General features: G+C 39.5%; 1 protein-coding gene across 2 annotated transcripts in view; it reads left to right on the forward strand.

Annotated features, from left to right (window-relative positions):
• The window catches only part of EPS8 (EGFR pathway substrate 8, signaling adaptor), a 189,703-nt gene that overhangs the window by 78,220 nt on the left and 93,524 nt on the right, over window positions 1-17,959 (forward strand). The window contains exon 2 of one of the 2 annotated variants that reach the window (XM_027129513.1): window positions 7,927-8,015. The exons of the other annotated variant lie outside the window; for it this stretch is intronic. The gene's annotated coding sequence lies outside the window, so the exon portion shown is untranslated. The remainder of the gene's footprint in view (window positions 1-7,926; window positions 8,016-17,959) is intronic. 2 annotated transcript variants of the gene reach the window in all.

Below are 17,959 nucleotides of genomic sequence, written 5' to 3' on the forward strand. Positions count from 1 at the left end.
TGATCTTTTTTTATATGAACAAATTGGTTCTTTCTCTCGTTCACATGCCATGCATGTTTGCCCTTTTGTATGCCTATAAAATGTTAATAATTTGACATGATTCTCCCCCAATATGAATTATATTGCACTGTCATTCCTCTTCCAGATAAGTTGTTAGAGCATTTGGTTGGTCATTCTGCCCATATGAATTCAACTCCCTTAGCTTGTATGTAATTGAGATTTGACATATACAATTTAGAGTTTAGAAACCTCTTTTGGATTCTCTCATATTTGTAGCACATTAATTTCTTACTCCCATTAAAAAAAGGTTTTAAAGTTAGAAGGAGAAGAAGGGTTGGCTTAGACCCAGCAGATTGTGATTCTTAGGAGAGGAAGGAATGAAAGACATATTGAGGAACTGAGAGTGCAGTTCTGCTTAGGTTTCCAAGATGAGTGGATTGTAACAGCGTTAATCCATTCTGCTTGGCTGTCCTAACAATTTATGTAAATGACTTCATGTCTTTTTGGATCCAGTGGGCTTAGTTTGATAGGGTTTGCTATAACTTATCTTGTCTGCCTCTATATTCGTGGTTACAAAGTGTGGAATGTAGGGCAAGGTTACCAGTAGAGATGTATGTGTGTGTGTGTGTGTGTGTGTGTGTGTGTGTGCGCGCGCGTGTATGTGCGCACACAATTCCCAGCTTCCTTCAGTAGTCATGGAAAAATGTACAGCAGTCGAATCTATCACTTTCCAAATATATAATATTTCTCATGACTGCTTCTGGTATGCTGCCCTATATTAGAAGGGTAAGGGAATCAACAAATATCCACGAGCCTTGCTTAGATTTGTCCCATGTCATTGGCGTTCTGAGTGTGTATATGAATATTATTTTAGTCCATGCAGTTTTTTTATTATTATTCTGGATAATGATTAGTCATATACCAGCCTGTACCAGATTAGCCTTTTATAAAACTATCGTTAACATCTTTACCAATGATTCAGGACTAAAAGACGTATCAGAATTATATCACTGGGACATGGGACAAATCTAAGCAAGGCTCATGGGTTTTTGTTGATTCTCTCCCCTTTCTAAGATAGGGCAGCTCACCGGAAGTAGACGTGAAAAATATGTATCTGGAACGTTATAGGTTTGGTTGGTTGCTGCACGTTTTCCCATGACTATTAAAGAAAGCTAGAAATTGTACACACACACACACACACACACACACACACACACACACATCACTGCCGGTAACCTTGTTTTTTTTTTTTTTTGATGTTGGGGGTAGGAGTTTATTAATTAATTAATTTATTTTTGCTGTGTTGGGTCCTCGTTTCCGTGCGAGGGCTTTCTCTAGTTGCGGCGAGCGGGGGCCACTCTTCATCGCGGTGCGCGGGCCTCTCACTATCGCGGCCTCTCTTGTTGCGGAGCACAGGCTCCAGACGCGCAGGCTCAGTAGTTGTGGCTCACGGGCCCAGTTGCTCCGCGGCATGTGGGATCCCCCCAGACCAGGGCTCGAACCCGTGTCCCCTGCATTAGCAGGCAGATTCTCAACCACTGCGCCACCAGGGAAGCCCTGGTAACCTTGTTTTAGCAGGGTATTAAATGTGCCTGTTAACTTGCTATTGGGAAAGTAAATGTCTTAAAAGAATAAATGGGCCTATTTCTAAGCAGCAACAGTTTTGGCATTTAGCAGATCCACGGCCTAAAAGCTTTATCTTCAAAATGACAGGGGCTAGAATTGGAATACCCCGTAAGATCCTTTTTGACTGTCAAGTTCAGAGATACACTGATACATTGGGTTGGAATTTTTGTGATTATATTGTTCATTTGGAAAAAGGGTTTCCCTTCTACTATCAAAGAAAGAGATTACATTAGTACTTTCTGCTGTTCTCCTGGCTGGTTTCAAGGCTTTCTTATTCTTTTCACTTCCTTGACAGCACTGCCCCATATCCTGCCCCCCCCCTTTTTTTTTTTTTTTTTTTTCTGATGCTCTTCTGTTGTAGTCGGAGTTCCCCAGGATGCAGACTCTGAGGTGAAAATTAGTGCCCTGGAAGTTTCTTAGAAAGTGCTGTTGAGATCAACCGCTGTGGAGTGGAAGGAAGAAACCAGCACTGGGCAGAGGGGACGCTAGGCTGCCCTGTAGTCTTGGTGGAGATCTGAGCCCCTAGAGGCTCTAAAACTGGGATGGTGCTTCACCATTGTCTCCAGCTAGAGAGAGGGGGGCAAGCCTTTATATTCCCCACGTCAGCCAGTCTTTGGATGTGGGCTGCCCTGGGAGGGGAGCATGAACTTGCAAGGGGAGACTTCAGCCAAGCCCATTCTGAAGACAGCTGATAGCTGAGGCCCGTATGCTGGCAGTACTACAGCAGCTGGGGAAGAAATCCTTCAGTTGTGAAAGGGGATCTGGGTCGTACATCACAGTTTCCACTCCATCTGTTTTGCAAGGGTGCTGGAGGTTTCCCAATGGCTTGGGAGATGGGTTGGAATTTCCAGAATGAGGAGTTGTAGGGCAGAGTGGCCAGGAGGTTGAAAAGTGACAGAGAAGAAAAGTTGGTGTGAGTAGGTTCTGTCAGATCATTGAGTTCTGGCATTGATCAGTGCTTTTCTAAACAAGCTTAAAAATCCTACCTATTTATAGTGATGCTGTTCCCTTTTTTTTTTTTTTTTTGTTTGGTACGCGGGTCTCTCACTTTTGTGACCTTTCCCGTTGCGGAACACAGGCGCCGGACGTGCAGGCTCAGCGGCCATGGCTCACGGGCCCAGCCGCTCCGCAGCATGTGGGATCTTCCCGCACCGGGGCACGAACCCACGTCCCCTGCATCGGCAGGCGGACTCTCAACCACTGGGCCACCAGGGAAGCTCTAAAGTATTTTTATGTTTGTTTATTTCGCATACTCCAGGGATATCACAAGCCCAAGAACCTTTTTTTCTTAATTTCTTAAGCTTGGAGATTCTCATACAAATAAGATTCAGACTTCAGAACTGCTGTGACACAGGCTTAGGGTTTTAATTTCTGGTTGTAAACGTTTCCCCTGCCCTCTCACCCAGATTCTCAGAGACAAGTTCCACTGAGGTCTTACTAAGACAGTGGGTGGATTTGTCCTGCCCCCTCACCAGTTTTCAGTGGTGATTGCAGCCCTTTAACAATGGCTCCAGTTTTATGGAAGCACCTCAGAGCCAACTTTATGCCCAACTTGTGTGCCCAAGATCTCTTTTTCTGTCCCTATATGGGCATCAGGGTTGCTACAAATGGTTGGACAGGTTGTATCCTGTGTTGAAGAAAAGCCGGGCCAGAAATTTAGCCTAACTCTGCTCTCCTGAGAGAGAACTTTCTTCTGATCCCATTCCTTGAGGGGGCATCTCCTTACCAATTTCAGTTAGACCTAAGAGCTATGAGAGAATCCAGTGATTCTTCCTTGGCGGCTACAGCGGGCAATATTTGCGTTTGTGCTTACTACCACTTTGGCCATCAGTCCTAGCTTTGGTTTGGCACCAGGGGGGTTTTCTTTACTGCAAGTGGAACTGTGTATTTAATTTTTAAAACGCGTTACTCTTTCTCATCTTTTCTGTGTTGTTTATTTATGGTGGAAAGTCTTCTTCATGAGCTCAGTTGACCATATTGTGGTACCTGGAATTCCCACAAGTTACTTATTAACCTCTCTTCCTCAGATATCACCTGTTTAAAATAGGAGTAATAATAGCCCACCTGTATGGCGTTGGTGTAAATTTAGAGCACCTAGTAATTTCCCCATCAGTATTTGTACCATGTAAAGCTTTACCACTTTAGGGAAGACTTGGAAATGTAGTAGTGGCTGTGTTGACTTACTGAACAAGAAGAGGAAGTCTTAGTTAACGCCCTGGAGAAACCAGAGAAACTTTGTTCAGTGTAGCACAATGTCGAAACTGAAGCTCCGAGCCCCACCCTTTCTGATGTTGATGTGCCAAAGGTCACTTGGCACCACGGGTGAACAGAGAGGAATGTCCTCTCAGTATTGCCTGGAGGATCACTCAGAGGAGCTCTGCCTGGATTGTGAGGGTAGGTAAGCTTGAGTTTGTGAATGTTTTCTTTGCTAAGGAGGGCTCTCAAAGGCGTGATTATCATGGAGTATATTTGTAGACCTTGAAACATGTGGTAATGCTTTTAGTCCCAATAAGCCCTTTGACAATATTGTAAATTCCCATTTGGAATTCCAAGTGGATTCTGAACTTGGTGAAATTGGTACTCCAGGTGCCACAGTGTCCTGCCTTGTGCCTCCTGGCTTCTTGCTTACAGAGATGGGGATATACAGGATTGATTTCCTCCCCTTAGGTCATGATGTTTAAGAGACTAATTCCCCGCCCCCCCACCCCAATTATAGCTAAGAAGAAATCTGTTGACTGTTAACAGTTGGGAAAGCACAGATATATCATGTTTTCTTAAAATTGCTTTAAAATTAATCTGGTATGCAAAATACTGTGATTATCCTATAAATATTAACTACTTTGGATTGTTATACACCGTTAGTTGTACTATGAAAATGTGCTTATTACCAAGTTCAGTTTTCTTAGGTTGTTATTGGCTTTGAGTCCACAGACTTAACACTGCCAAATTTCTGTGTAAACATTTTGCTTGGGACCAAAAAGAGTAGTGAATATGTGTATTTAAAGTGTTTTTTTTTTTAATCCATGTATATTAATGGATCTTGTAAATGTTTAAGTAGTCAATTAATGGAATTTTTCAAAAAACAACTCTTTCCAAAAATCCATAATTTTTTATAAAACTCTTTCATAACACACCATAATTTTATATGTAGGGTGTTTTAAATAAAAAATTTGCGCTTAATGGCCAATATATATAATTCTCAATGCATAGAGATCTAACTGTTTTTGTAGTTCTTATCGATTTGCTTGTTACATTTAACATTCAGGAGGAGACTTTCTGTTCTCTTACTAACAATTAAGTGCAAGTATAAATTAAGATTTATACTACAGAAAAACAAAGGAGAGCTAATACTAGTGTATCACAATGTAGTACATAACAAAAGTAAATAACTGATCGCATCACTGTTTTGGTGCTGGTAAATGTAATGCCTTCTTGAGTTCGGGTACCATGGTTATGGCTGTATTGATCCTTCTGGAAATGGATTCTTGGCTATGTTCATTTTCCTGTAATGTGTCTGTTATTTATTGAGACTCTCTTCACCATAGGAGTATTATCAGTTCACACAAGTTTGAACTACTTATACAAGCATTGTTTACAGCTTTTTGTCAGCTAAAAAAAATGAGGTTCCTTGAGATGTTTATGGATTTATTTATTTTTACCCTTGCTACAAAGCTTTTGTCAGCTTTACAGGCCAAAATTCCAAGGCAAATGTCAGAATCACTTTTAGTACAAGTCTCATACATACTCTGGGAATCATACTCTGGGAATGGTATGTAAAATATTTTGTCTTTTGACACACCTATTCTCACCTTAAGAAGGATATCCCTGTACCTACTGTACCTAGAGCCTTTTAAAGGGGGTTTTTGGTTTTCAGAAGCTAAACTTGGAAGCAGTTTCTTCAGTTTAAGTAAACTGCCTATAAGAGGAAATGACTCTGGAGAGGATAAGATGTTTAGACTCATTTTCTATGTAAATAATTCTGAAATAAATTGTGTAAAGAGGTCTCCTTTTTGGTTTATTTTTCAGTGAAATCATGTGTCATTAATTCATCAAGGTAGGTATGAAGTTTACTTAAGGGAACTGCCTTGGAGTTTTAAGGGACTCCAAGTCAGCTCATTATATTTTAGATTTTTAAATAATAGCTTAGTTGAATTGCATAAAATTTTTGTGCAGGTCATATAATGAGGTAGATTATCATACATTCTTTTGATCATTTACGCTATAGGATAGTTCTAATTTAATTAAACCATTAAGTATTCTTTAAAACTTCTTTTTTATTTTAGAGTTGAGGTTTGTGTATGTTTTTAACTGTTTAATTTGACATGTGGATACCTAAAATGATATTTTCAGCTATATGAAAAATTATACTTCTTATTTTAGTTAAAATTTATGAGCTTTGTGTACAGAATCTTCTGTATACAATATACTAACTAAGTTTGGGAATTTGACTAGCTGAAACTTGTGGTAGTTTTAATTCTCAATGTATTTTCTAAAATTTTGAAGAAACTTATAAAATATTGTCTCTCTGTACTTGGTAATGTAAAATCTCAGTTGAAATGCTGTAGATCTCACATGAACATTTGTCCAAGAATGCCTTGCTTTTAGGAACATTGGTATACAGTTTCTTGAATCTTAAAAATACATTGTGTCAGATGTTTAGATGTAACTCAGAACCATATTATTTAACTTCACTATTTATATGATCCTAATGGTCAGATTTAAATATCTGACAATATTATTATTACTGTAGGTTGCATTGCATTCTTCGTCTTCCTTCATTGTTTCTAAAAAATACTTTTCCTTCATTTTGTAGGTAATTTTTCTTTTTTTTCCCCCACTTTTTTATACAGTTTGCCAGACCAAATGACACGGTTAGTATCCATTAAGTAGAGCCATGAATATCAATCTTGGACACAAAGCCTGGGATTGTAGTTGGGGAAGCCCTCCTGCTGCTCTGGCTTGGTGTCCAAAGACTCTGAATGAAGTCTCTTAACATATTCAGGATCTCTGAAAGCCCTTTGGGCTCCCCATTGCCCATTCATAGCTGATGTTGCACTCTTCTGGTTAAAAGTTGTCTGTGGCTTTCCCATTTCCCATCATATCAAATTCAAAGTCCGGTACGTAACTTATCACTTGTAGTCATGTATCTTAATTTATGGCCTATACTTCCTTTTTTTTTTCAATTTCTTATTTTGGCCACACCACGCGGCATGCAGGATCTTAGTTCCCTGACCAGGAATCTGTGCCCCCTGCAGTGGAAGCACAGATTCTTAACCACTGGATCGCCAGGGAAGTCCCTGGCCTACACTTCTTGTTCTTTGTGCTTTACACCTCCATGTCCTGCTTTTTCCTTCACTCATGCCACAATAAGAAAGTCTCTCCCTCATATGCAAAATTTACCTCGTCCTTAAGGTCTACTAATCAGGCCCATTAAATTTCTCCTGGTCCCCTCTTCCAACATTGAAACTAATCTGTTTTGTACTTGCTGTATTTTCTTAAGGTGCTTCATGTTATGTCTTGTGTTACCGTTATTTTTACATGTGTTGTAATATTTTACGCCTCGTACGTAGCATAGCCTAACTTTGAATGATCCACTGAGCCGCGTCTCTGTCTCTTACTATGATGAGTTGGATGCGGTTTCATCTTATATCTCCTATGTTTCCATGTGTTTAGTAGATGCTCATTGTAAATATTTGGCAACTGAATAAATGTCATGCCATGGCAGTGAGTAATTGACTACCAGGCATTTTATTCCTCTGTTGGAATGGATGTTTGGGGATAGCACATCATCTCCCCAGCAGGGAAAGCTGAAGAAACAATCAAAGATGCAGTTTAAAAATGATTTAGATTATGTGTAGTACTTTAATTCTGACAAGGAAAGAACAGCTTTTTCTAGGTAAAGCCTTTGGGCTGATAGGAAATTGAAGGGTAACACAGACTTTGGAAATAGTGACTATGGATCTGAGTCAGAGAATGTTTTTCAGGAGTTCACAGTTCGGGGATAAATACAGTCAGTTCTGCTATCATGCTTGTTTTGAAAATGAGAATTTATTCCTACCTTATTAATATTAGGGAACAACTTGAGTAGAATGTAAATTTCACATTTGTTATGTGTGATTTTATTTTATTTTCACCTCGTTGGTGAACACAGGCCTTCTCACCTAGCTGAACTGAGCCACATAGGAACAGACAAAATGCACACGCGCACACCTCAGACACCTTCCAGCTCCCTGACTTCACTGCATATCATGAACCACAACCACCCATATCTCATTTTCATAACTTTCCCTCCAATTTCAGATAACCCTTTTTCTACCACTGCACAATAACTCACAAGCTGCAGCCCTTGGACACGCAATTCCACAAGCACACTTAAAGTCTTTTGCAAGGTAAGATGCTATATTTATTATAGTTTTTATTTATTTTTTTAACCATTTAACGTATGAAAAACTGTGCTAGGGTCTTTCCTAGGCTCTTTTATTTTTTATATGTGTCCCTGACAGCTGTTTTGTCCCCTAAGTCCTGGGCTTTTCGTGACATGATTTTGCATAGCATCGTGATTTTTCAGGAACATATTGTGCCGCATTATAACAGAACTGACTGTACTAATTGATAACACAGAGCGTGTGAACTGACAGTTCTCTTTCTTTCCTTCATTTCTACCCTCCCTCTCCCCGCTCTTTGAATGGTGAGAGACACTAAAAAAAAAAAAAAAAAAAAAAATCATCCCTGGGCTTCCCTGGTGGCGCAGTGGTTGAGAGTCCGCCTGCCGATGCAGGGGACGCGGGTTCGTGCCCCGGTCCGGGAAGACCCCACATGCCGCGGAGCGGCTGGGCCCGTGAGCCATGGCCGCTGAGCATGCGCGTCCGGAGCCTGTGCTCCACAAACGGGAGAGGCCACAACAGTGAGAGGCCCGCCTACCGCAAAAAAAAAAAAAAAAAAAACCCTGTAAGAGGAACACAGTGCAACAGAGAAAAATGCCAGAGAACTTGTTTAACCAGTGTCGTAGAAAAAGGGCATAAAATTACCTGTGGAATAAATAGATATGCTTAGAAGCATGTAGAGACTGAACCTAAAAGACCAGGGACCAGTGGCTTACCCTTAAATAATAATAATGTTTAACATTTTGTGAGCCTTTACTATGTGCCTGGCACTATGGTAAGTGCTTGGCATGGATTAGGGCATGTGATCCTCACAAAACCCTATAAAGCAGATGTTATTACTGCCTTTATTGTACAGATGAAGAAAGTGAGGCTTACAGGGGTTAGTTAACTTGCCCCAGGTCGATAATTCATAATTATCGAATCCCATCTGACTTCTGAACCGGAGATCTCAGTGGTCTCTTAGAGTACTTTGTAGATTATAAATCAATAACTTCCACATGTATTATTTCCTCTGCCCTCACCTGTGTCTGATTGGCATCACAGGCCGTCTTTTTACCCCTGTGATAGATGAAAAAACAAAGGTACTCAGGCTAAGAAATGCACAGTTTGTCAGAGGCAGAACAATAACAACTCGTTCTGATGCCAAATTCAGAGTTTTTTCCATTGGGATTATAGGTGAAAAGGGAGAAAAATTGGACAGTTAGAGATCAGGTGAGCTGAACTAGGGAAGAGAAGAAGAAATGATTGTTTTGAAAGTTGGGGGGGAAACAAGTGAATTTATAACAATATATCAGAATTGGAAGGACAGAGCCTGATGGAGGATGGGCAGTAGGGGACCTCTAACTCTATGGTATGAGAAGCCTAATCAGATTCTCACCAAGGAGCTCAGGCTAGCACCAATTTCAACTCAGGGTTATAGGGAGAGAAACCCGAGGTCATGAACATAAATTGGTTATGCTGTAAGTCCAGATTAGTAGTAGCCTCAAAAAGAAAAAAAAAAAGAGGAAGAAGAGAGGTGACAATAGAGGAAAGCTTCAAAAGGCTCTATTGGCACTTGTTTTACAACCTGTGATGTGTCTTTTTTTCTTCAAGTAGTCAGTTACTGTACAGCGCCTTGCATATAAACAAGTGTTTAGTTAGTGTTCGTTAAACTGAAGGTTTGATAAATAGTTGAGAGCGCAACTTTTCAGTCAAGTGTTAAGAGCCTAATATTATACAGATAAGAGGATAAGGAAGGATTGATTAGCATCTGTGAATTTAAAGCAGGGGGCTAGCCAACTGTGCCCAGTCTGTTTTTCTACAAGCCAAGAATGGTTTTTACATTTTTAGTAGATTATTAAAAACAAAAACAAAGAACACTGACAGAGACCATATGTGGCCCACAAACCCCAAATGTCTACAACCGGGCTCTTTACAGAAAGTTTGTCAACCCCTGCCCTGAAGTATAGCCCATAAAGCAGAAAAAGTTAGACTTGTTTCCTTTTAGGAAATCAGATTAGGTAATGGAAACTGGTATTATATTTCATAGAGGGCTATATTTTCATACGTGGACATTTACTTTTTTTTTTTTTTTTTCGTGGTACGCGGGCCTCTCACTGTTGAGGCCTCTCCCGTTGCGGAGCACAGGCTCCGGACGCGCAGGCTCAGCGGCCATGGCTCACGGGCCCAGCCGCTCCGCGGCATGTGGGATCTTCCCGGACCGGGGCACGAACCCGCGTCCCCTGCATCGGCAGGCGGACTCTCAACCACTGCGCCACCAGGGAAGCCCCGGACCTTTTCTTTTTCCCCACATGTAGGAAGGAATTGATATTTATTTAGTATGATATTTTGCTTGGGACTTTGTATACTTTATTTCTCATACCCTTGAAAGATTTTATAACTACTTTACACATGAGGAAACCAGGCTCATAGAAGCTAAGTAAGCCTCCACATTTATTAAGTAGTGGGATTCATGTTTGTCTGGGTTTCTCCAGATAAGAATATGGTAGAGAAACTTTATTTGTAAAAATTGAGTATGGTCTATTCAAAATTCTGGCTTGAAAACATCTAGATATCAGATATAGACATTTGTAGTCATTTTAGCCAGTATCTAAAATATTAAAAAAACACAAGTTGTACACACAAAAAATAGAATTGTTTGGAGAATTGTGTAATTTTATTATAAAAATTGCATTTGAAGGAAGGTTTTTGGATAAATTGTATAGAGCTATAGAGAAAACTTAAAGAACAGAAAATTGAAGCCTCATATTAAAAACTTAAAATAATATTCACCTAAAAGAAAGATGAGACTTAAAATATTCTCAATATAAAGTACAAAATAGGAAAGTGTATTCTGTGTCAATAGTATACCAGGTAGCAGTTTATCTTTGCAAAACAGATTATTAAACAAATATTGGCTCATATGTCTAATTGTAAAGTTTTATGAAGAAAATTTCAGGGTGCAATGAAAACATGCAACGAGGGATCTAATACAGATTGGAGGGGTCAGAGGAATAGTTCCCCAGGAGATCATTTAAACTGAGATACAGGATTTAGGCAGCCAAAGACAAAGAGGATAATTATTCCAGACAGAGTGTGATAGGCCTTGAGGATGGAAAGAGCTTGGCTTATTCAAGGGATGATCACAGAAGGCCATTGTATCTCCTAATGACTCTGAGAAGAGGAATTATATCTGTTTGTTCATCATTGTCTATCCAGCCTCAGACGTACCTGCTGGCACACAGCAAGCTCTCACCAAGATTTACTGAATGAACAAAGACTGAATAGACATTTCGCTGGGAAATTCATGATATAATTTTGAGCACAGGGATTGCCTGGGTGAAGCCTACTCCCCTCCTCTCTGAAGCTCACCTAATTACATTAAACTTCTCAGATTGTTGGTAATCCCAGGTTACTCTAGGCCACTGGCAGCCCAGCTTTCCCAAACCTTCTTAACAGCTGTCAAAGTATCTGAATGGAGCTCGACCTGGAGAAAGTCTGAACAGAAAAGGCAGGAAAAAGGAATGCAGACCGCTTCAGCTGCATCTGATCCTGAGGAGGAAAAGTGAATTGGCATTATTACAATGCCAGGACTGAATCTGAGATAGAATGAATACAGCTACTCTTCTAAAAATAACCAGCTGAGTGGGGAGGGTGTTCTGTACTAGAACACATGATCACAGGTTCTCTGAGTGATCACTGGGTGACCAAGTAACACATGATAATCGGGCTTAGAGGTTTGATTAAGAAGTTAAATACTGAAATGCTTCCTATTTGTGGAGCTTGATTCTTCAAAATCAAATCTGAGCTTCTAAATTGAGATAATTTCACTTACAGGTTGGATGCATTGAGGAATTTATAAAGTAGAAGGAGAGAGAGTTGCATATTTCCCAAGTGGGTGAAATAAAGTTGTAATAGACTTAGAAGGACTGTTTTACAAGATATTTACCATAAGATGGAGGTGAAATAGGGGTTCACAACAACTAAGGAAAGAGAAGGTCACTTTAGGTGGGAAAGAGAATGGGAATTGAAGACAGAAGGAAAGAAAATATTTCAGGGTTATTCTGAAATCTTAGTTTTTGAGTTAAAAGAAAGAGCAGTAAGTGGTGAAAACAATACATGTACAGCTGATTATACAAGAATTTAATAATAAACTTGTCTGTGCTTTGTTTAAGCCTAAACTTTAGTGAACTTCAGTTGACAGTATCGGATTTGGGGGGTTTAATGTGAGGTTTGAGGAATTTCATACTGGATGTCAAAAGTCTATTTCCTTACAAAAAGAGAAATATTGGCTAGCAGGTAAGGTAAATACTTGCTAAGAGTTGTGAGTTTTGTTTTGATCAGTGAGGAAAACAGACACCCCCTGCCCCCTGAAGAATGTTTTTCAAAGGCATGTCAGGAGGGGGATTGGTGGCACTGACTTGTGGAAAATCTTCGTTGTTTCTTTTAAACAGAATGTTTCTTAACTATTAAAATGACTGAGTTAGATATCGTCAGCGTCACTCGACTTATTTCCAGGGACTAACTCCTGCAGTTAACAGTTGATTTGCCATAAGACATCAAGTTAATGATAACTTTCTTAAAGTTACAGACATGTTTCTTACCCATTTTAAATGAGTCAACTTTTGTTAATATCATTTTGTAATTCCTTTTGACATTTGGTATGGAACTTAATAATGAGCTAATTAATTATAAAAGCAAACTCTAAATCTTATCACTTTAAAAGTTTGACCATTGAAGCCATCTTATTGAATATGTGTATATTATATATATATTATTTACCTATAATATAAATAATATATATATATTTACCCCCTTAGGAATACTGATGTATTTTATTTTGTTCAGGGGATGTTCTCCTCAAAGTTTGTATGCATGTTAGATTATTTGAATGCTTACTTAAAAGTGAAAAATGCAGAGGAATTTTAAAAAAATTCTTTGAGCCCTTTCATAAGTCAAATGATCCTTTTGTAAAAGAGCATATCTATTCCAAATCATTTTCTATGTTAAAATAATTTTATATATACATTGCCTTAGTTTATCCCATTAGTATACTGTAAGATTGGTGTGTAGGGGGTGGGACATAGAGTCCTACTTCATTTGAGTAATGAGAAAATTAAGGGTCACTGAGAAATGGTGTTTGTAAGAGGGGCTTCCAGGTAAGGTTAGAGCTGGACAAGAAATCAATAGTTGGTGAAACTGGACCAGTTCTCTTTTTTTTTCCCCCCAACACACAGTTCAATTTATTGCTTTTGTAAATTAAGGATTGTGTTTCTTGATCTTTATTAAAGTAGAATATATGATAATCTAATTTACCTCAAATCAAAATATGTATATATACACATGTGTATGTATATATTTATATGATCATACACACAAAGCATTGTAAGGATGGTTTTAATTCGTGTGTGTGTATGTGTGTTTGCCACAGAAATCCCTGATGTCCTGGTGCATCCTCCACTACAGAGGCAGCTGCAGTAATGTCTAGCCTTACAGGCCAGGCAGCCATACCTAATGGCCTCACAGACATGCAGCGGTTTATTCCTTCCTCATTTACTTTTTTTATTATCATGGTAAAATATATATAACATACAATTTACTATTTAAATCATCTGTGGTGTAAATTCATGGGCATCAAGTACCTTCACGTTGTTGTGCAACTGTCACTACCATCCATCTTCAGAACTTTTATATCTTCACAGACGGTTCCATACTCATTAGAGGATAGCTACTCATCAGCCCCTGTACCCCGCCAGCCCCTGGCAACTGCCATTCTCCTTTCTATCTCCATGCATTTCACTGCTCTAGGTACGTCATATAAGTAGAATCATACAGTATTTGACCTTTGGTGACTGACTTATTTTACTTGGCTTAACGGCCTCAAGCTTCATCCGTTGTTGTAGCACATATTAGAATTTCCTTCCTTTTAAAGGCTGAATAATATTCCACTGTATATACAGACCACATTTCACTTATCCATTCATCCGTCGATGTACACTTGGCTTGCTTCTACGCTTTGGCTGTTGTGAATAATGCCGCTTTGACTGTGAGTGTACAAGTATCTGTTTGAGTTCCTGCTTTCAGTTCTGGGTCTACACCCAAAGGTGGAATTGCTGGAACATATGGTAATTCTGTGTTTAATTTTTTGAGGAACTGCCATATCGTTTTCCGCAATGGCCACACCATTAAAGGAATGTTTTAAATGAAAAGTAAAAACCAATCTTCAATTCTCTTAAGTCTCTGGATTTTTTAAATTTTTTTTTGCCATGCTGCATGGCTTGTGGGATGTCAGTTCCCCAACCAGGGACTGAACCTGAGCCCACAGTAGTGAAAGCCTGGAATCCTAACCACTAAGTCACCAGGGAACTCTCACTCTCTGAATTTTTAAAATGAACTTTTCTAAAGTAGGATGAATATAGCTCCCTTGGGCTCCTTATGTAACTAATAACTAGAAAATGTGAGCTGTGTCCTTATAGGTTATTGATAGTCACATTTTAAATTAGTTGAACCGGGGTCCCCAGCCTCCCTGTTAGGAACTGGGTCACACAGCAGGAGGTGAGCAGCGGGAGAGTTAGCGGAGGTTCATCTGCCACTCCCCGCTGCTCCCCATCGCTCCCCACCACTCCCCATCGCTCCCCGCCGCTCCCCATTGCTTCCCACCGCTCCCCATTGCTCCCCATCACTTGCATTACCGCCTGACCATCCCTCCCCCCATCCCCCGTCCGTGGAAGAATTAATTGTCTTCCATGAAACCAGTCCCTGATGCCAGAAAGGTTGGGGACCGCTGAGTTACACTATCTTCCTGCTTCTCCTTGGGGAATTCAGAAGTCTGAAGAAGACATTATGAGAATGACATAGGTGAGTCTTAATTTTTCCAAAAAAACAAAACAAAACAAAACAAAAAAAAAAATATATATATATATATATATATGTAGAGCAGAATACAATTGGGGAGTCCCATAGGAATGAAAGAAACAGATAAAATTATCTCAAAATTAGTTAACCTTGCTTCTTAATCTAGTCTACCCTCCAGAATGCCCCCATAGTGATTTTATTAAAATTAGTAGTAAGACTGTTAGCGCCTCCACTGGTTTGCTGCTTCCATAAAGACTGAGTCTAAATTCCCTTACATGATCTACCAGGCCCCTCCCAACCTCGTGTTAAGCTCTTCTCTGCCACATCATCTTTCATATACCCTGTATTGCAGCCACACTGAATATCTCACTCTTCCCTAAAAACCATGCCCTTCCACGTACCATGCTTTGCATATGCCTAGAGTGTCCTCTCCTACCCGTACCTGTGCTGATTGACACACTCCTGTGTCTTTCAACACCTGGTTCTACTGTCTCCTCCCAGATGAAACCTACTGACAGCTGCCTTAGATTGATGGTTTCACAGTATTGTACATTTTTTATAACACGACAGTAGCATTTACTAAGTTGCATTGTAATTATCTCTTTGCATATGTCTCGCTCAACTAAGTGCTCCTGAAGGAGAGAAACCATGGTGTTTCTTATATGCCTTCATGTGAAGCACAACCCCTGGAAGGTGTAGACTGAAAATACTGAGTGAATTTCTTACGTGGTTTTGCTCACTGTATAGAATGTCTGCCTCTAATAAGTAATCATTCCATCTATAAGCTGGAATCCCTTTCATAATTTCAGCAATTATTAATAACCGAATATATCTTTTCATATGTAAAAGTATCAAGCAGGCAAGTTTTTTCTTCAGTACTTTGCTACTGCTCCATTTCTGGGCAGATTTCTTACATTTCTGGGCATACTGATTTCATCGGTAATGTTCTCACGTTACCCTAGATTCCTCCTGTCTTAGGAGAAAGTATCTGATAAGTTATACTTAAGTGTTAATGACATAATACATTATTACTCCCACAAGTGTTTGCAGTTTAAACGTGGTTCCTAGGGATGAAAATGCTTCATGCAAAAGAATAAATTTCCAGTGGTCGGAATTTCATTCACTGTATCCCTTGGGTAAATGGTATCATGTAAGGAAGCAGGAGGACTCTGTCTTGCCCCTCAAATCACACTAGGCATGCAGGCTTCCCAAAGCACCCCTGAATCTTCAGCACCTCCGGAGTGGTATTAACACTGGAAATATATTTCCTGAGGCTGCTACTTCAAGGGCCTCACCCTTCCTTTTAAGGGGATGAATTTCCCCTTCTTACATTTCCCCTTTATAATCTGAAGGTCAGGGTGGTATGACTCTTTTCAAAGTGCTTATTCTGCCTCCTTAGCTAAATAGGAATTTCTTTTTCAAATGTTTAGAAATAGGCAGTCATTTAATATTTAAGCTAGTTTCTATGAGTCAGTTATAGATATGAGGAAACACTTATTAGCTGACGTGGCATATTAAATGATGATCTTTCTACTGGAAGCAAAATACTGCGAGAGTCAGATATTTGAACTCTTTCCAGTCTAGATTACTGAAAAGGAAGCAAACAGCAAGATTCAGTTTAATTGCTTGTTATTTTGAAGAAGGAAATGTTATGTGTATTTTTCTCCCCCAAGGACTGTGTCCAGGGCAGTATCATTTTGGTGTTTTTGCAGTTCTGTGAGATGTTTCCAAAGCTTTAGAACTAAAAAACAAGTGAGACTGACATAAATGTATCTGGACCAGTGGAATGTTTCAAAGCTTATCTAAGTAATTGTTCTTCTCGACTGAAGACTTGGTATTATTGGTACCCAAATCCTATTGATATAATGGTAACATAGAAGGGCATACATAGATTTCGGCGTGGACTGTGTAAATGTGAAATGTTTATACAGATGTATATGTGTGTAATTATATGTATGTGTGTGATTAAGTGTTTTTAAGTTTTGGCAAGCATTCTAATGGGCAGGGGTATCACACACACACAGAGCACAGAAACTGGGAGTTTGGGCTCTTACATTGGTCTGCCTGGGTTTGGGGTTTTACCATGTACTCACTGTGTGATACTGGGCAAGGTGCTTTATTGTTCTGTGCCTCAGTTTCCTCATCTGTAGAATAGAGATAATAATAGTACCTACCTCTTAGAGGAGTTGTGGTTATCAAATGAATTAATGCATGCCAAGAATTTATAACAAAGTTTGGCCCATATAAGCACTCAGTAAATGTTACTTATTGTTTTTGTAAATTTTTATTAAATACTGGCCACACAGGTGATTCAGAGAAGAGAAAGTAATTACTATGAAGAAAAATGATTGTTTTTAAGCCAAAGACATTAGTTAATTATATGAATTAAAATCATAATGTTTCTAAGACACAGACCTACTAGAGAATGGACTTGAGGATATGGGGAGGGGGAAGGGTAAGATGTGACAAAGCGAGAGAGAGGCATGGACATATATACACTACCAAACGTAAGGTAGATAGCTAGTGGGAAGCAGCCGCATAGCACAGGGAGATCAGCTCTGTGCTTTGTGACCACCTGGAGGGGTGGGATAGGGAGGGTGGGAGGGAGGGAGACGCAAGAGGGAAGAGATATGGGAACATATGTCTATGTATAACTGATTCACTTTGTTATAAAGTAGAAACTAACACACCATTGTAAAGCAATTATACTCCAATAAAGATGTAAAAAAAAAAATCATAGTGTTTCTTCATCATTAAGAGATTATGGTATAGGGACTTCCCTGATGGTTCAGTGGTTAAGACTCCACGCTTCCACTGCAAGGGGTGTGGGTTTGATCCCTGGTCAGGGAACTAAGATCCCACTCGCCACATGGTGTGGCCAAAAAAAAAAAAGAGAGAGAGAGAGATTATGGTATAAAGAGGGATATGTGTACGTAGTTAGTGATTTACTCATTATAATACACCTTGGATTATTCATTTCTGACTGTATTTAAAGTCTTCCCTTTCATGACCAGATAATATATGTTTATGGAATGGTCTCCACTTTGAAACCTGTTTGGCTTTGGAAAATATATGTCTTTTGTCCATTTTGTGTTAGACTCCAATTTTGTCTAATC

This window comes from Aethalodelphis obliquidens, unplaced genomic scaffold (assembly GCF_003676395.1).
Source record: "Aethalodelphis obliquidens isolate GAN/ISIS:26980383/991018 unplaced genomic scaffold, ASM367639v1 scaffold36, whole genome shotgun sequence".
Taxonomy (NCBI): Eukaryota; Metazoa; Chordata; class Mammalia; order Artiodactyla; family Delphinidae; genus Aethalodelphis; species Aethalodelphis obliquidens.